General features: G+C 30.1%; 1 protein-coding gene across 4 annotated transcripts in view; it reads left to right on the top strand.

Annotated features, from left to right (window-relative positions):
• The window catches only part of LOC145246018 (enolase 4-like), a 772,121-nt gene that overhangs the window by 671,557 nt on the left and 77,979 nt on the right, over positions 1–22,585 (top strand). The window lies entirely within an intron of this gene.

The raw sequence follows: 22,585 nt of genomic DNA, 5'->3' as shown, positions 1-22,585 counted from the left end.
CTCAGTTATTAGCAAATATTACTGTAATGATTAGCAAATATTACTGTTATGATTAGCAAATATTACTGTTATGATAGAAAATATTACTATTATGATTAGCAAATATTACTGTTATGATAGAAAATATTACTATTATGATTAGCAAATATTACTGTTATGATAGAAAATATTACTGTTATGATTAGCAAATATTACTATTATGATTAGCAAATATTACTGCTATGATTAGAAAATATTACTGTTACGATAAGCAAATATTACCGTTATGATTAGCAAATATTGCTGTTATGATACCCGAATATTACTGTTATGATAAGCAAATATTACTGTTAAGATTAACAAATATTATTGTTATGATTAGCAAATATAACTGTTATAATAGCAAATATTACTGTTATGATTAGCAAATATTACTGCTACGATTAGTAAATATTACTGTTATGATTAGCAAATGTTACTGTTATCATTAGCAAATATTACTGTAATGACTAGCAAATATTACTGTTACGATTAGCAAATATTACTGCTACGATTAGCAAATATTACTGTTATGATTAGCAAATATTACTGTTATAATTAACAAATATTACTGTTATGATAAGCAAATATTGCTGTTATGATTAGCAAACATTACTTTTATCATTAGCAAATATTACTGTTACGATAAGAAAATATTAATGTTATGATTAGAAATGTCACTGTTATGATTAGCAGATATTACTGTTATGATATGCAAATATTACTGTTATGATTAGCAAATATTACTGTTATGATTAGCAAATATTACTACTACGATTAGCATATATTACTGTTATGCTTAGCGAATATTACTGTTATGATTAGAAAACACTGCTGTAATGATTACCAAATATAACTGCTACAAGTAGCAAATATTACTGTAACGATTAGCAAATATTACTACTATGATTAGCAAATATTACTGTATTAATTAGCAAATATTATTGTTATGATTAACAAATATTGCTGTTATGATTAGCAAAAATTACTGTTATGATTAGCAATTATTACTGTTATAATTAACAAATATTACTGGTGTGATTAGCAAATATTACTGTTATGATTACCAAACATTACTGTCATGATTAGCAAATTTTACTCTTATGATTAATAAATATTAGTGTAATGATTAGCATAAATCACTGTAAAAATATGCAAAAATTACTGTTATGATTACCTAATATTAATGTTCGAATTTACAAATATTACTGTTATGATTAGGGAATTATAATGACTACAAAATATTAATGTTTATATTTAGTAATATTAATGATATTATAAGCATATATTACTGTTATGATTAGTAAATATTGATGGTACGATTACCAATTATGACTTTTATGATTAGAAAATACTAGTGTTATGATTAGCAAAAATTACTGTTATGATTAGTAAATATTACTATTATGATTAGAAAATATTAATGCTACGATGAGCAAATATTAGCGTTATGATAAGCAAACATTACTGTTATGATTACCTAATATTAATGTTAAGATTTACAAATATTATTATTAGATGATGTTATTATTAGAAAATATTACTGTTATGATTAGCAAATAATACTGTTATGATAAACACATATTAGTGGTATGATTAGCATATATTACTATTATGATAACCAAATAGTACTGTGAGGATTAGCAAATACTACTGTTATGATTACACAATATTACTGCTACGATTAGCAAATATTGCTGTAATGATTAGCAAATATTACCGTTATGATTAGCAAATATCACTGTTATGATTGATAAATATGACTGTTATGATTAGTAAGTATTACTGTTATGATTTACAAATATTACTGTTATGATAAGCAAATATTACTGTTATGATTAGCAAATATTACTGTTATGATTAGCAAGTATTACTGTTGTGATTGATATATATTACTTCTATAATTAGTATATACCTGTTATGATTAGCAAATATTACTATTATGATTACAAAATATGACTGTTATGATTAGCAAAAATTACTGTTATTATAAGCAAATATTACTAATATCATTAGAAAATACTACTACTACGATTAGCAAATATTACTGCTATGATTAGCAAACATCACTGTTACGATTAGCAAATATTACTGTTATAATTAGCAAATATTACTGTTATGATTTGCAAATATTACTATTATGATTAGAAAATATTACTGCGACGATTAGCAAATATAACCGTTATGATTAGCAAACATTACTGCTATGATTAGCAAATATTACTGGTGTTATAAGCAACTATTTCTGTTATGATTGGCAAATATTACTGTTATGATTACCAAATATTACTGTTAATTTAAGCAAATATTACTGTTATGATTTACAAATATTAGTATTATGTTTAGCAAATATAACTGTTACGATTAGCAAAAATTACTCTAATGATAAACAAATATTAGTGTTATGATTAGTAAATATAACTGTTATGATTAACCAATATTACTGTTATGATTAGCAAATATTACTGTTAGGATTAGAAATTATTACTGCTACGATTAGCAAATATTCCCGTTATGATAAGAAAATATTACATCTACGATTAGCAAATATTACTGTTATTATTAGCAAATATTACTGTTATAATTAGCAAATATTACTGTTATAATTAGCAAATATTACTGTTATGATTAGCAAATTTTACTGTTATGATAAACAAATATTACTGTTATGATTAGCATACATTACTGTAAAAATTAGCAAATATTACTGTTATGATTACTTAATATTAATGTTCGAATTTAAAAATATTACCTTTATGATTAGCAACTATTACTATTATTATTACAACATATTAATGTTCAGATTTACTTATATTGCTGATATTATTAGCAAATATTACTGTTATGGTTAGTAAATATTACTGTTACGATTACCAAATATGACTGTTATGACATGAAAATATTACTGTTATGATTAGAAGAAATTACTGCTATGATTAGCAAATATTACTATTATGATTAGAAAATATTACTGCTATGATCAGCAAATATTACCGTTGTGATATGCAAACATTACTGTTATGATTAGCAAATGTTACTGTTGAGATTAGCAAATATTACTGTTACGAATAGCAAATATTACTGTTATGATTAGCAAATATTAGTGCTATGATTAGTAAATATTACTATTATGATTAGCAAATATTACTGTTCCGATTAGAAAATATTACCGTGAGGACTACCAAATATTACTGTTATGATAAGCAAATAGTACTGTCATTATTAGCAAATATTACTAATATGATTAGCAAATATTACTGTTATTATTAGCCAAAATTACTGTTATGATTAGCAAATATTACTATTATGATTAGAAAATATTGCTGCTTCGATTAGCAAATATAACCGTTATGATTAGCAAACATCACTGTTACGATTAGCAAATATTACTGCTATTATTAGCAAATATTACTGGTGTTATAAGCAAATATTTCTGATATGATTGACAAATATTACTGTTATGATTACCAAATATTACTGTTAGTTTAAGCAAATATTACTGTTATGATTTGCAAATATTAGTATTATGTTTAGCAAATATAACTGCGACGATTAGCAAATATTACTCAAATGAAAAGCAAATATTAGTGTTATATGTGTTAGTGGTAAATATTACGGTTTGATTAACAAATATTACTGTTATGATTAGCAAATATTACTGTTAGGATTAGAAATTATTACTGCTACGATTAGCAAATATTCCCGTTATGATTAGAAAATATTACATATACGAATAGCAAATATTACTGTTATTATTAGCAAATATTACTGTAATAATTAGCAAATATTACTGTTATAATAAGCAAATATTATCGTTATGATTTGCAAATAGTACTGTTATGATTAGCAAATTTTACTGTTATGATTAGCGTACATTACTGTAAAAATGAACAAATATTACTGTTATGATTACCTAATATTAATTTATCGAATTTTAAAATATTATCTTTATGATTAGCAACTATTTATATTATTATTACAAAAGATTAATGTTCAGATTTACTAATATTGCTGATATTATTAGCAAATATTACTGTTATGGTTAGTAAATATTACTGTTACGATTACTAAATGTCACTGTTATGATATGAGAATATTACTGCTATGATTAGCAAAAATTACTGGTATGATTAGAAAATACTACTGCTATGATCAGCAAATATTACCGTTATGATTAACAAACATTACCGTTATCATTAGCAAATATCATTATTATGATAACCTTATATTAATGTTCAGATTTACACATATTACTGTTATGATTAGCAAATATTACTGTTAATATAAGCAAATATTACTGTTACGAATAGCAAATATTACTGTTATGATTAGCCAATATTCGTGTAATGATTAGCAAATATTACTGTTATGATTAGCAAATATTAGTGCTATGATTAGTAAATTTTACTATAATGATCAGCAAATATTACTGTTATGATTAGCAAATATTACTGTAAGGACTAACAAATATTACTGTTATGATAAGCAAATAGTACTGTTATGATTAGCAAATATTACTGTTATGATTTGCAAATATTACTATTATGATTAGAAAATATTACTGTTATGATTAGCAAAAATTACTGTTATGATTAGCAAATATTACTATTATGATTAGAAAATATTACTGCTACGATTTGCAAATATTACCGTTATGATTAGCAAACATCATTGTTATGATTAGCCAATATTACTGTTATGATTACCAAATATTACTGTTATTGTTATCAAACATTACTTTTATGATGACTAAATATTACTGTTATGATTAGCAAATATTACTTTGATGATAACCAATTATTACTGTTATGATTAGCAAATATTCCTGTAATGATTGACAAATATGACTGTTATGATTAGCAAATGATACTGTTATGATTAGCAAAAACTAATGTTATGATTAGCAAATATTACTATTATTATTAGAAAGTATTACTGCTACGCTTAGCAAATATAACCGTTATGATTAGCAAACATCACTGTCACGATTAGCAAATATTACTGTTATGATTAGCAAATATTACTGTTAGTGTAAGAAAATATTACTGTTATGATTTGCAAATATTACTGCTACGATTAGCAAATATTGCTCTAATGTTAAGCAAATATTACTTTTATGATGAGTAAATCTTACTGTTATGCTTAACCAATATTACTGTTATGATTAGTAAATATTCCTCTTAGGATTAGAAATTTTACTGCTATTTTACTGCTACTGCTTTTACTGCTATTTTACTGCTACTGCAAAATATTCCCGTTATGATTAGAAAATATTACATCTACGATTAGCCAATGTTACTGTTACGATTAGCAAATATTACTGTTATAATTAGCAAATATTACTGTTATAATGAGCAAATATTACTGTTATGATTAACAAATATTACTGTTATGATTAGCATACATTACTGTAAAAATTAGCAAATATTACTGTTATGATTACCTAATATTAATGTTCGAATTTAAAAATATTACCTTTATGATTAGCAACTATTACTATTATTATTACAACATATTAATGTTCAGATGTACTATTATTGCTAATATTTTTAGCAAATATTACTGTTATGGTTAGTAAATATTACTGTTACGATTACTAAATATGACTGGTATGATATGAAAATATTACTGTTATGATTAGCAAAAATTACTGTTATGATTAGCAAATATTACTATTATGATTAGAAAATATTACTGCTACTATCAGCAAATATTACCGTTATGATTAGGAAACATTACTGTTATGATTAGTGACTATTACTGTTATGATTAGCAAATACTGCTGTTATGATTACCAAATATAACTGCTTTGATTACCAACTATTACTGTAATTATTAGCAAATATTACCGTTATGATTAGCAAATATTACTGTTATGATACCCAAATATTATTATTATGATGAGCAAATATTACTGTTATGATTAGCAAATATTACTGTTACAATTAGCAAATATTACCGCTATTATTAGCAAACATCACCGTTACGATTAGCAAACATCACTGTTACGATTAGCAAATATTACTGTTATGATTAGCAAATATTACTGTAATAATTAGCAAATATTACTGTTATAATTAGCAAATATTACGATTATGATTACCTAATATTTATGTTCAGATTTACACATATTACTGTTATGATTAACAAATATTACTGTTATGATTAGGAAATATTCCTGTTACGAATAGCAAATATTACTGCTATGATTAGCAAATATTACTGCTTTGATTAGCAAATATTACTGTTATAATTAGCAAATATTACTGTTATAATTAGCAAATATTACTGTTATGATTACCTAATATTAATGTTCGTATTTACACATATTACTGGTATGATTAACACATATTACTGTAATGATTAGGAAATATTCCTGTTACGAATAGCGAATATTACTGTTATGATTAGCAAATATAACCGTTATAATTAGCAAATGTTACTGTTATGATTACCTAATATTAATGTTCAGATTTACACATATTACTGTTATAATTAACAAATATTACTGTTATGATTAGGAAATATTCCTGTTACGAATAGCAAATATTACTGTTATGATTAGCAAATATTACTGTTATAATTAGCAAATATTACTGTTATAATTAGCAAATATTACTGTTATGATTATCTAATATTAATGTTCAGATTTACAGATATTACTGTTATGATTAACAAATATTACTGTTACGAATAGCAAATATTACTGTTATAATTAGCAAATATTACTGTTATAATTAGCAAATATTACTGTTATAATTAGCAAATATTACTGTTATGACTACCTAATATTAATTTTCAGATTTACACATATTACTGTTATGATTAACAAATATTACTGTTATGATTAGGAAATATTCCTGTTACGAATAGCAAATATTACTGTTATGATTAGCAAATATTATGTTATGATTAGCAAATATTACTCTTATGATTCAAAAATATTGCTGTTATGATAAGCATACATTACTGAAAATTAGCAAATATTACTGGTATGATGACCAAATTATTATGTTCGAATTTACAAATATTACTGTTATGATTAGCAAATTATTATGATTACAAAATATTAATATTCAGATTTACTGATATTACTGATATTATTAGCAAATATTACTGTTCTGATATGTAAATATTACTGTTTCGATTACCAAATATCACTGTTATGATTTGAAAATATTACTGTTATTATTAGCAAAAATTACTGCTCTGATTAATAAATATTACTATTTTGATTAGAAAATATTAATGCTACGATTAGCAAATATTACTGTTATGATTACATTATATTAATGTCTAGATTTACAAATATTACTGTTATGATTAGCAAATATTACTGTTACAGAATAGCAAATATAACTGTAATGATTAGCAAATATTACTGTTCTTATTAGCAAATATTAGTGTTAGGATTAGAAAATATTCCTTCTACGATTAGCAAATATTACTGTTATGATTACGAAATATTACTGTTATGATTACCAATATTACCGTTCAGGTTTACAAATGTTACTGTACTGATTAGCAAATATTACTGTTAGGATTGGTAAATATTTCTGTTATAATTAGCAAATATTACTATTTTTATTAGCAAATATTAGTGCTAGGATTAGCAAATATTAATCTTATGATTTGCAAATATTACTGCTTTGCTAAGCAAATATTACTGTTATGATTAGCAAATATTACTGCTACGATTAGCAAATATTACCATTATTATTAGCAAATATTACTGTTACGATTAGCAAATATTACTGTGATTATTAGAAAATATTACTGATACGATTAGATAATATTGCACTCATGATTTGCAAATATTACTGTTATGATTAGCAAATATTTCTGTCATGATTAGCAAATATTACTGTTATTATTACCAAATATTACTGTTATAATTAGCAAATATTACTGTTATGATTAGTAAATTTTACTGTTATGATTGGCAAATATTACTGCTATTATTAGCAAATATTACTGTTATTATTTGCAACTATTACTGTTATGATTAGCAAATATTACTGCTAGATTAGCAAATATTACTATTAGGATTAGCAAATAGTACTGTTATGATTATCAAATATTTATGCTACGATTAACAAATATTACTGTTATGATTAGCAAGATTAATGTTATGATTCGTAAATATTACTGTTATGAGTAGCAACTGTCACTGTTATTATTAGCCAATGTTTGATTTACAAATATAACTGTTATAATTAGCAAATATTACTGTTACGATTACCAAATATTACTGATATTATTAGCACATATTACTGTTATTATTAGCAAATATTACTGTTATGATTCGAAAATATTACTGCTACGATTAGCAAATATTACTGTTATGCTTAGCAAATATTACTGTTTCGATTAGCAAATAGTACTGTCATGATTAGCAAACATTACTGATACGATTAGTAAATATTACTCCTATGATTAGCAAATATTACCGTTATTATTACCAAATATTACTGTTGTGATTAGCAAATATTACTGTTGTGATTAGCAAATATTACTGTTATGATTTGCAAATATATTACTGGTATGATTAGCAATGATTAGTGCTATTATTAGCAAATAATACTGCTATTATTTGCAAATATTACTGTTATTATTATCAAATATTACTGTTATGATTAGCAAATATTACTATTAGGATTAGCAAATAGTACTGTTATGATTACCAAATTCTTCTGCTACGATTAGCAAATATTACTGTTATGATTAGTAAATATTGTTATTATTAGCAAATATTTGATTTACAAATATTACTGTCTTAATTAGCAAATATTACTATTACGATTACCAAATATTACTGTTGTGATTAGCAAATATTACTGGTATGATTAGCAAATATTACTCTTTTGATTAGCAAATATTACTATTATGATTAGCAAATATTATTATTTTTATTAGCAAATATTACTGTTAGGATTTACAAATATTACTGTTATGATTACAAAATATTACTGTTATGATTAGAAAATATTACTGTTATTATTTGCAAATATTACTGGTATTATTAGCAAATATTACTCTCATAATTACCAAATATTACTTATGGTTATGAAATATTACTGCTATGATTAGAAAATATTACTGTTATGCTTAGCAAATACTACTGTTTTGATTTGCAAAACTTACTGTCATGATTACCAAATATTACTGTTATAATTAGCAGATATTACTCTCATGATTGACAAAAATTACTCTCATGATTATCAAATATTAGTGTTACGATTAGCAAATATTACTATTAATATTAGCAAATATTACTTGTTTGATTAGCAAATAGTACTATTATGATTAGCAAATATTACAGTTATGATTAGCAAATATTACTATTATAATTAGAAAATATTACCGCTATTATTAGCAAATATTACCGTTATAATTTACAAATATGCAAATATGACTGTTATGTTGGACAAAAAGTGCTGTCATGATTACCAAATATTACTGTTTTGATTAGCAAATATTACTATAATTATTAACAAATATTACTGTTATGATTAGAAAATATTACTACTACGATTAGCAAATATTACTGTTATAATTAGCACATATTACTGTTATAATTAGAAAATATTATTATTAGGATTAGCAAATATTACTGTTATAATTAACAAATATTACTGGTGTGATTAGCAAATATTACTCTGATGCTTCGCAAATACTACTGTTATGATTGACAGAAATTACTGTCATGATTACCAAATATTACTGTTATAATTAGCAGTTATTGCTGTTATGATTGACAAAAATGACTAATGATTACCAAATATTACTGTTACGATTAGTAAATACTACTATACTATATAAGCAAATATTACTGTTATGATTAGGAAATATTTCTATTAGGATTAGCAAATATTACTATTATGATTAGAGAATATTACTGCTATGATTAGCAAATATTACCGTTATGATTAGCAAATATTACTGTAATGATTGACAAAAAGTACTGTCAGGATTACCAAATATTACTGTTATGATTAGAAAATATTACTATTATTATTAGCAAATATTAGTGTTATGATTAACAAATATTACTGTAATGATTAGCAAACATTTCTGTAATGACTAGCATATATTACTGTTATGATTAACACACATTACTATTATGATTACAAAATATTACTGTTATGATTATCAAATATTACTGTTATTATTAGCAAATATTACTGCTACTATTAGCAAATATTACTGTTATGATTAGAAAATATAACTGTTATGATAAGCAAATATTACTATAATGATAACCAAATATTTCTGTTATTATTAGCAAATATTACTGTTATTATTTGCAAATAGTGCTGTTATAATTAGAAAATATTACTGCTACGATTAGCAAATATTACGATTAGGAAATATTTCCGTTATGATTAGCAATTATTACGGTTATGTGTAGCGAATATTACTGTTATGATAAGCGAATATTACTGTTATGATAACCAAATATTAGTTTTATCGGTAGACATTATTACTGTTATGATAACCAAATATTTTTGTTATTATGAGCAAATATTACTGTTAGGTTTAGCATATATTTCTGTTATGATTATCATATATCACTGTTATGATAAGCAAATGTTACTGTTATGATTACAAAATATTACTGTTGTTATTAGCAAATATTACTATTATGATTAGAAAATATTACTATTACGATAAGCAAATATTACTGTTATTATTAGCAAATATTACTGTTATGATTACCAAATATTACTGTTCAGATTTACAAATATTACTGTTATGATTAGCAAATACTACTATTATTATAAGCAAATATTACTGTTATGATTAGCCAATATTACTGCACAGATTTATAAATATTACTGTTATGATTAGTAAATATTTTTGTTATAATTACCAAATATTACTGTTATGTGTAGCAAATATTACTGTTATGATTAGCAAATATTACTATTATGATTAGCAAATATTAGTGATACAATCAGCAAATATTACTGTTATGATTAGCAAATATTACTGCTTTGATTAGCAAATATTACTGCTACGATTAGCAAATATTACTGTTATGATTTGCAAATATTACTGTTATGATTAGCATATATTACTGTTATGATTAACAAATGTTACTGTTATTATTAGCAAATATTATTGTTCAGATTAACAAATATACTGTTATGATTAGCAAATGTTACTGTTACGATTAGCAAATATTACTGTGATGATTAGAAAATATTACTATTATGATGAGCAAATATAACTGTTATGATTAGAAAATATTTTTGCTACGATTAGCAAATATTACCATTATGATTATTCAATATTACTGTTACGATTAGCAAATATTACTGTGACGATTAGCATATATTACTGATACGATTAGCAAATATTACTCTCATGATTAGCAAATGACTGTTATGATTTGCAAATATTACTGTTATGATTAGCAAATAGTACTGTTATTATTACCAAATATTACTGTTATGATTAGCAAATATTACTGTCATGATTACCAAACATTACTAATGATTAGCAAATATTATTGTTATGATTAGCAAATATTACTGTTATGATTAGCAAATATTACTGTTATGATTAGAAAATATTACTGTCATGATTACCAAACATTACTTATGATTAGCAAATATTACTGTTATGATTAGCAAATATTACTGTTATGATTAGCAAATATTACTGTTATGATTAGCAAATATTACTGTTATGATTAGCAAATATTACTGTCATGATTACCAAACATTACTAATGATTAACAAATATTATTATGATTAGCAAATATTACTGTTATGATTAGCATATATTACTGTTATGATTAGCAAATATTACTGTCATGATTACCAAACATTACTAATGATTAACAAATATTATTGTTATTATTAGCAAATATTACTGTTATGATTAGCATATATTACTGTTATGATTAGCAAATATTATTGTTATGCTTAGAAAATATTAGTTATGATTGACAAAAATTACTGCCATGATTAGCAGATATTACTGTTACGATCAGCAAATATTACTTTTATGATTAGCCAATATTACTGTTATGATTACCAAATAGATGTTCCTGTATAAAATAAGAAACTAACATTAAAGTATGAATACTCTTTCTGGTATTTGTTGGCTTTGTGCAACTAGTAAGACATAAAAGAAAGAGCAATGCACTTTAGTAACAAAGAAGAGAATAGATTAATGTCCCGCTACAATTGCTGATGTCAATTAGAAAGAAATGCATGAACAATGTCTAAGTACAAATTACTTATGTGTCTGTTGTGTAGTCTATGAGTTTCAGTAACTGCTACCAAAAGGTAGGCACTAGAACTACAGCTTTGAAGGTCATCTAATGGGCAATCGATTTACTACATGAGTGAAAAAGATTAACCCCCATGGGCAGGAGCGCATATTCTTCTTGTGGGCCAGTATAATCAAAGGGATATAATTATAATAATATCGCTGCTCTTTCATTTCGGCAACTTTTGTATAGACTTTTTCGTCCCGGTTCCCTGATTTAACTTTTGTATGTACTCACGCATGCGCATAGCAATCTTTTAATAAAGTGGGAAGCCATTGTTGATTCAGTTTCTTTCTTAACCAGACACACGTGTTCCAGGTCTCATTATTATACATATATGCACAACGCACAATGCAGCATGACAATAATCAACATAGATATAACTCAAGGGAGGTTACTCAATATAATTCAAAATGTGGAACTTGGGCAAACATAAAATACAACTTTATTTCAATGAAACAAGAGATACTGCAAATCACACGCCATGGTTCATTTTCATCGAACTTAAGTTGTTTTTAACTGATAAAGCACGAATATAAAGGGAGATAATTCATTTCTCATTAATGTTTGTAATCATGATGGTGGTTTTTTGCAACACTGGATGTATAATAATAATAATAACAACAATTTAAGTTCAATGAAAATGAACCATAACTAAATGATCACATGTGCTTTGCAGTATCTCTTGTTTGATTGAAACAAAGTTGTATTTCTGTGGAGAAAGAAGTGGCTTACCGTTAAAGCAGCTGCGCGTTTGTGCCTGCAGAGCACAAATTGAGAATCAAGATGGCGCCCGCATGCGTTTATGTGGGAAAAAGTCTTGGGGAATCTCGGAGAATCTTGTACCTTGGTTCCATAAATAACGAGGAATGGAAAGCGGGAGGACAGACGATTTTTAGTCACTAAAGCGAACGGACGTGTGTAAAAGAAGAGGTAGAAGAAAAGAGTGTGGTGAATGAAACAAACAACGACTCGGTTGAAAGTAGAGTTGTAACGAACACAATTTCGTGTTTGCCCATTTTGAATTATATAAGTACTCTTCCTCGTGTTATATCCAAGTTATCTCCCTTTGATTATACTGACTGTAACTGTGAGTGAAAAGAAGTTTTTTTTAACTGACATGGAGGTTAAAAAATTGAGAACGAGCCCATTATTATTATTATTATTATTATTATTATTATTATTATTATTATTATTATTTAATGGTTATTGTTAGCAATACAATCGTAAATTCTGGTGGAATAATGCAAATTTCTCTTTTGAGGTGGAGAGTACAGAAAATCTGGGGAAACTTGTTACCCAAACTCCAGAGAACATCACAGGATAGAAAGAAATATATGAATGAATAATCGTTGGTAATGGCCTGTGTAAGAATTTCTGATGAGTAATAATAATCTAATTCCTCCTCCAAAGTGAAGAACTAACCTCAGGCCAGTGTGGATGGAAAGACCAAGGAAGGAGAGCATCATCCAGATCTCCACTTAATGTCGAGGAGGCTTCAAATTCTTAAGAAAGTCAACAGCATTTATTAGTGCGAACACAAAGTGATTTATAATGTTGACAAAAGAAGCAAAGAGTACTGAAACCTGGGAAAATTTGCTGTTACTCGGATTCCAGAGAAAATCCGTTGTTGTTGCAAGTGAGCGATCACCGGTAATAACTTGTGTGAGAACTCCTAGCAAGTAAATAATAACAGTACTTATTAGTATGAGTTGGCTTTTTATATGAAATAAACTACGATCAGGTGGTCCTTGTTCATATCAAACATCTATGCACATATTTATTTATTTACAAATGGGTCACCACTTATCAAGGCTCGGAGAGGTCACTCGAGGATAAGGGTTAATGAGTGTACAGTAATCAATGGGACAATATTGTAGTAATCGTTAATAATGGAAATTTGGTAAATTGGATTACTTAAGGGAATACTCATCAAGAACCTGTTCGCATTGGACTTGAAGACAATTATCTTGTAGTTAGTTGGAAGCAAGGGAACAGAAGAGAGTTCCGCAGTTCTAAGAAAGAAGTCAAGACCCTTCATTGGAATCTACGTTTAGGTTTAGGCACAAACAAAGAGTGGAGGAAATTATTGATAGTGGTTTCAGCTAAACGAGTGTTTCTCATGAAAATCACGTCAGGGGGGATCGTAAATTGGAGCTCAGACGAGCACTAGCCATGAAAATAACGATAAAGCAGAGACAGGCTCGCAATGTCTCTTCTGTGAGAAAGAGGCTGCAGGAAAGAGAAAAGGGTATCCCTATGAGGCTGCAAAGTCTATTTTCAAGGCAGATGTGGTAACAGTACTCCATCCTTGGACGTACTTGGTAGAGAATTGCATCAGCAGTGAGATATCTACTAGAGTGGTAAAACGATCCCCTCCATTTTCCAGCAGCTTTGGCAACTGATTTGATGTATGTTCTATCTCAAATCTGGAGTGTAGATAGACCCTAGAAACTTATCAAAACATGGAGCCTCCCTAAGACTCTTCTCTCATTAATCTTTTTCGCAATTACGCTTCCATACATATTGAGGTATGTGAGGGAGGGGCTAGGAGGTCAACTGTTATGTGATCATGCAAATTTGCTGTTTCCCGTTTCTGTGTTCTGTGAACTTTAACTTTCTGGCCTAAAATAACCTTTACACATAAAACTTGTATCAGATGCCTTTGTAGACAGCATTTCATATTGTTCATTCTGCCACATGCTCTTGCAATCGATCTCGTGAATACTATAGCATTACCACTAATAAATACTATAGCATTACACTAATAAATACTATATAGCATTACCACTAATAAATACTATATAGCATTACCACTAATAAATACTATAGCATTACACTAATAAATACTATATAGCATTACCACTAATAAATACTATAGCATTACCACTAATAAATACTATAGCATTACACTAATAAATACTATATAGCATTACCACTAATAAATACTATATAGCATTACCACTAATAAATTCAGGTGTTCCGACACTATTAGTGGGCCTATGTTCTTAGTTTTGAGAATGGTGATACTTTTCAGTCTGAAACTTTTAATTCTGTGAAGTTTGTAAACGAAACATCAAGTAATTTTAAAAAAGGCTTAAAAATATGTCTTTAACCGTTATAGTCACACTGTACTTCTTTATTATAGAAACAACCATTGATAATTTTGAAATGTAGAAAGTATAAAGTCAAATAATATTTTGTATGTTCTCAAATACCTTACGCAGCTAATATTAATAAAACACTTTAACACATTTGATTTACATTCATTAGATTATTTGTATTTTTAATTTGTCTTGTGTCTTATACTAGTGGGGGTACCCAGCGTTGCCCACGTGTTTGGAGGTGTGTGTGGGGTAAACCAAAACCAAATGGAAAATAAAGAATAAGCGAACGTAATAACATGTTTAAATATTTTTAATATATTAAAAATATTTAATATATTAAATATTTTTAATATATTAAATATTTTTAATATATCAAACTTTTTTTTTAATCAGAAAAACAAAAACAAAACAAAAAACAGCGGAAATGATGCAAAATAAAGAATAAGCAAATGGAAAAGAACCCTGTTTTAAATGTTAAAACTTCTTAAAAAGATCAGAAAAACAAAAACAAAACAGCAAACGTGATGGAAAAATAGAAAAAAAACGAACAAAAAATGGCATAAATAACCCTGTTTCAATATCAAAACTTTAAAAATCGAAAAAATAATCTGATATCTCAGCTCAAACGTGAAATCTTAAGATAACAACGCTGCCACTATACCGATTGATCTACGATCACATTAGCGAAGTGTAGTAAAAAAAAAAAAAAAAAAAAAAAAATCGTGCAAACCTTATACCACTGGCAACGCCTGCTTCAGAGAGTGAAAGAAGAAGAAGAGAATGGCCACTGCGTCTATTTATAGACTAGTGATCATGGGAAGAGTATGCAAATAACTTTGGACGGTTTTGTCCTATAAAAAGCCTGTATTTGGGAGAGAGGGTGTCTTTTTTGTTTGGCAGAAGCAATTGCTGTCAGAAGTGCATTGGACTGCAGGAGTGAAGATTGAGTTGTGGGGTCATTGTATTTAACCACAAGCTATTTCGGCCGAGAACAGATCATGGAATCTGGGATGTTGAGATTGGGAAAAGATGTGATACCACCTTTTAGTGGAGAAGGTGATGTAGTCGGATGGATAAAGAAAGTAAAACTGGTGGCTAAGCTTCAACATGTGTCAGACCTTGCCAGTTTTATTCCACTTTTTTTGCAGGGAGATGCACTCGCTCTCTATCTTGAGATGAATAATGCAGAACAAGAAGATGCAGAACTGATAGAGATGAGACTCGTGACCGCCTTCACTGAGGGGCCTTTTGAGGCATACGAAAAACTGCAACGATTCAAGTGGACAGGAGAATTGGTGGATGTTTATGCTAATAAAATCAAAAGATTGGCTGGACTGGCGGGATATCTGGGAAGAGGGCTGGAACATACAGCCAAACTGGCATTCATAACTGGATTCCCAGACGATGTATCTGTGGCATTACAGCAGCTACCGAACATAGAGAGAATGGATGTCAGCAAACTGATACCGACTGCACGGCTTTTAGTCAGCAAAAGAGTCGTAGAAACTCGGACATTGGCCGCAAGTGCGCAAACTAATGAGACTAATAAGGGAAAGAAAGAATCAAGCCTTCAGTGCTTTAGATGTCAAGGACCGCACCTAAAAAAAGATTGCACAGAGATCCCTAGGGCCAGGGCAACATGCTACAATTGTGGAAAATTTGGCCACATTGCGAGATATTGTCCTCAGATTCAGGGAAACGAGCAAGGGGGAGCTTCTGCGCTGCAAGCTACTCTAGCAATGAAATGAAGGCGCGATACTGGCCTCTTCCTATAATAGAAGTAGAGGTGAATGATTCTGTAATGACTGCACTTGTCGATACTGGGTGCACCACTACTTTAATCAATTCCAAACTTTTGAAGGGATATGGAAGGAGCGGTACAGTGAAAGCAGTTGATGGGAGGAATATAGAATGTAAAAGAGCCAGACAAGTGGAGATAAAAGTCTGTGGAATGCACGTAAAGGTGAGGGCAATCTTGATGAATCACATCGTTGATGGGATCGACGTCATAATTGGAATGGACGTGATTAATGAGCTGGGAGGTGTAACTATAAAGAAAGCCAAAGTGAAGTTTGGAGATATACAATGTGCCGTGGCTGCCCATCAGCTGAATGTTTGCAAAATCGAGGATAAAGACTTTGAAGCAAACTTCGATGGAGATAAATGGACAGTAAGATGGACATGGAAGGGAGAGCCTCCAGTATTGCAGAACAAAGTCCAATATTATAAAAACTCTCTGGAAGGCGATAAGAAATTAGAATTCGAGAAAGAGGTGGAAAGATGGATATCGGATGGTATTCTGTTACCATGGAAAGGAGAAAGAAAAGGCCTGTTGCCATTGATGGCAGTATTTCAGGCCACAAAAGGGAAAGTTAGGCCAATGTTTGACTTTCGTGAGTTGAACCGTTTTGTGGCGTGTCATACAGGGAGCGACATAATAGATGTATGTGATGAAAAGATAAGAAATTGGAGACAGCCGGTAGGAGAGACTGCAATAGTGGACCTTAAGTCTGCCTACCTGCAACTACATGTGGCAAAGGAACTATGGCAGTACCAGCTGGTCTGTTATAAAGGAAAAACCTATTGCCTAACACGATTAGGATTCGGACTTAATGTCACACCAAAGATTATGGCAGCCATTTTAAAAACAGTATTAAAGAAAGAGGCCACTGATTCATACATTGATGATATAATGGTAGACGTAACGAAAATATCGACACAGGAAGTTGTGGAACATTTGAAGGGGTTTGGGTTAGCAGCAAAATCTCCAGAATCCCTGGACGGAGGAGCGGCACTGGGCCTTAAGCTTATGAAAAATAAGATGGGTGCACTAATGTTCAGGAGAGGCAACGAGATCCCAGGGATGGGAGGAGAAATTAGTAGGCGGGAGCTATTTTCGATCTGTGGTAAATTATTGGGGCACTATCCAATTGCTGGATGGCTGCGATTAGCATGCAGTTATGTGAAAAGAAGAGCAAATGGAGTGGATTGGAAGAAAAAGTTGATTGCAGAACCATGAAAGTGATGCAGGAGGTTCTAGCTGAGGTGAAAAAAGAAGACCCTGTTAATGGCGCTTGGCACATACCTGAAGTGAGCACAGGAGTCGTGTGGTGTGATGCAAGCAATGTTGCAACTGGCGTGGTTGTCGAGATTGGCGGTGTGGTGGCGGAAGATGCAACTTGGCTGAGGAAAAGTGATGACTTTAATCACATTAACATAGTTGAATTAGATGCTGTTCTAAAGGGTGTCAATTTAGCTATCAAATGGAGACTGACAAATATTGAAATAAGAACTGATTCAGCCACTGTACTCAGTTGGGTGAACTCTACTGTGGAGGAGAGTGGCAGAATACGAACAAAGGGTGCTGGAGAAGTGATAATAAAGCGGAGATTAGGGATGCTTAGAGAGTTGATGTCTGAATTGAAACTGCAGATAAAAGCAGTGTTTGTGCCTTCTGAAAGAAACAAGGCAGATGCGCTAACATGGATAAAAAAACAGTGGTTAATTGAGAAAGAGGAGGCGCCGATATGCTGTCTTGGAATTGGAGAAATTAAAGAGTTGCATGACATGCATCACATGGGAGTGGAGAGAACATTATATTTGATGAGGCAAGTGGATCCGAATGTAAAACGGGAAGAAATTCAGATGATAGTAAAGAACTGTGTTCGGTGTCAATCGATCGATCCTGCCCCAAATATACATAATTCTGGGGAAATTGGAGTTTTAACGAACTGGACGAGACTAGCTATTGACATAGCACACTACCGAGGGGGAGCGTACTTATCAATAATTGATTGTGGGCCAAGTAGACTGGCGATATGGAAGGAACTGCGAGTGGAAACCGCATCTGCAGTTGCAACTGAATTAGAAAAGGTGATGCTTGAACGAGGTCTAGTAAGGGAGGTGATAATGGACAACGGCACTGTTTTTCGCTCAGAAATCTTTCAGACGATGCTAAAAAAATGGAAGATTAAAAGTTATTACAGGGCAGCCTACAGACCTGGAGGAAATGGCATTGTGGAGCGACATCATCGGACCGTGAAAGCAATAGCTGAGAGAGGAAGAATATCGCCTGAAGAGGCCACATTTTGGTACAACATGTCCCCTAAGGTCGGGCAAAGAGATGACACAGTACCGCATAGAGCAATCTTTAATTACGAATGGAGACATCCTAGAGACATGTCACCGGAAATTAATGATCAAGGACCAGCCAGAATCCAAATAGGAGAAGAAGTTTGGGTGAAACCGCCTAATGCCCGATGCACAACGCAGTGGGGAAGAGGAGTGATAACAGGAGTGCAATCCCCAAACAACTTAAGTGTCAATGGAATGCCACGACATGTTTTAGATTTAAGGCGTGTGGTCCATTTAGGTGATGAGGATGGTGGTACTGAGCGAGGGAGTGATGAAGATGAATCGGTGCCGATGCAGAGACCGCAAAGAGAACGCAATGCGCCGATCTGGACACGGGATTATGAGATGTGAATGATCTTTAATGATCATGGGGGCGTGTAGTAAAAAAAAAAATTAAAAAAAAAATAAATCGTGCAAACCTTATACCACTGGCAACGCCTGCTTCAGAGAGTGAAAGAAGAAGAAGAGAATGGCCACTGCGTCTATTTATAGACTAGTGATCATGGGAAGAGTATGCAAATAACTTTGGACGGTTTTGTCCTATAAAAAGCCTGTATTTGGGAGAGAGGGTGTCTTTTTTGTTTGGCAGAAGCAATTGCTGTCAGAAGTGCATTGGACTGCAGGAGTGAAGATTGAGTTGTGGGGTCATTGTATTTAACCACACGAAGTTAGGTTGTTTTTTTTATATTTAAACTAATTCAAGAAAGAACGTTTTTGACGCATGCATGTTTGACTAAATTGTCATGAAGGAATGATTTTTTGCTACCCCTTCCTGTAGAAAAGTGCCCAATTGAAGGAATTAATGTTTTTAGCCAATTTTTCGATATTTGACATCCAAAGGGTCATGCTTCAAAATGATACCAATCTGGTGAAAATCCGTCGATTCTGTCAAGAGTTTTTGCAAGACATACAGACATACATACATACATTCATACATGCATTTAAACAGACAAGTGAGATTAATATTATAGATTAATTTTGAAATAGTATTTGACTGGAGACCTTGTAGAGTAAGTGATAAAACAAAATAACCCCTGACCTAAAAATTCAGTGAAAACAATGCTGCTTCTTATAAACACTCTAAACACGTTCTCACACCTGAGCCCATTCTATATATTTTCAGACCTCGTATGGAATACTGCTGGTGAATCTCTGTTCCATTTGAGCATTCTTGATAAGGTGCAGAAATGTATCTAATTAGATTAACCCTTTCTGTTTCTCTGAAACTTTTCTCTTACAGACGTGATGTTCCTAGTCTCAATCATTTCTATAAATACTAATATGACATGTGTTCTTCAGGATTATCTGATCTTTTTCTTGTTTCTTTTGTTACAGCTTATTTGACTTGTTGGTCTAGTGGTCTTCATCAATTCACCGTTTTGATACATCATACAAATACAACTTCCTATTTCAGTTTATTTCCAAGAATTTCGGATTCATGGAAATCTCTTCTCGCTGACTTAGTCTTTTCAAGATTTTAAAAGTCGATAGGCATTCCCTGTCGTTGTGATAATCATTTTTCATTTTTGTTAGCTCCTTACATCAAGTGGCATCATGCTTTGTCTAGAGCAATTTCCATAAAATTTTAAAAAACATGATGGCAGGAGATCAAATAGATCAAAATGGATGTCATCACAAAGTGCTTATAAAGAATCTCATTATTCCTTCATTTTTTATTTGATTGCCCTTTGTATTTTATAGAGATGAAATAACGAAATGAAGTTTCATTCTATATCAATAAACAAACTTTATTTGTTATCTTCTTTAGTAGAGTGTACAAGAAAGAAATGGGTTAATAGGTTGAAGTGTTCTTGTGTAAAGATAGATTTATTATATTGCCGGCTTGTTGAAGGAGAGAAAAGCTCAGTCCACCTGTGTTTATAGCTAGTAGTAGTCGCCGGGGCAAAGGAAGCCAATTAAAGGAGAAAGAAAGGGCAAAGTCTTCAGTGTATTAATGTGTTGGTATGGGTGGGTGTCAGTGTATGTTCTTTAGCATGATAAAGAATGTTCGTTCGGGTACCGCACGTGGAAACAAATGGGAGTTTGAAAGGTCACCATGTTAGCTTGTAGTACTCATGTTCAGCCTGGGGTGAAAGCCCAGGCTAATGTCGGCTGCCCAGCAGGGTCAAGATAATAGAGGATTGAGAGTTTCAGATCACGTGATAAAGTTTCAGATGTCATGTGATTGAGAGCTTGTGATTGGACAAGCCAAAGAGAAAATGGATTTCCAATCTCGAGCCGAGAGAATTAGCTCCTGCCTGTGATGTAGTGAGTGTCGGCTGCTACAATTTTTGATGCAATTTTTTTTCAGGTGTGTGCCCCTCTCATCATCCTTCACTTCTATAATGTACTACAACCCCTTTTCTTGAAGAGAAGAGTAGAAACTATGAAGCCACCTGTGACAGGAGGAGGAGGAGGAGGAGGAGATGCAAATGTTTATCATAGAAAATAGGGCAAACCAAGTAAGCTCATACACAAGACAAAGCAGGTGTCATCAAATAATCTTGTCTCGTGTCATCACATCTAATTGAAGCGGCTTGACACAAGCATCCTACGATGATAACTAAGCATATTTTTAGATGTTAAGCAGCTTCAAATCTTAGCACTTATTTAATTTTTGCATTTTGTTATTTTAACTATTCTGCTTTGCATTTTGTGGTGATGAAAAATTTTTTAATGCAGCTCTCGACTGGTATGTTTATGTCTTTTGTTTATACAGCTTCCATGGATGAACACTAAATTTTTAACAATTTATCTTATTGCTTTTTGTAAAGATTTATTTTATTTTCTTCTCAAATATGCGACTCTTTTTATTAATTTGTTTCCAATAATTTCAATTCAACGTTTATTCATAAATATCTCCATGTTTTAGAAATTATCAAAATATAAACAAATAATGTAAAGACATTTATATGAAATATTTTGCAGCTAATAAAATTTGAACTTTACTTGCTTAATTATTCTTTTGTATTTCATTTTTTTTTGGTTTAAAATAAATATCAAATAAAAATAGAACATAATGAAAATATTTTTTATAGTAAAA

This window comes from Euprymna scolopes, chromosome 23 (genome assembly GCF_053919585.1).
Source record: "Euprymna scolopes isolate OS-2025 chromosome 23, ASM5391958v1, whole genome shotgun sequence".
Lineage (NCBI taxonomy): Eukaryota > Metazoa > Mollusca > Cephalopoda > Sepiida > Sepiolidae > Euprymna > Euprymna scolopes.
This window is presented reverse-complemented; position numbering and strand designations above follow the sequence as displayed.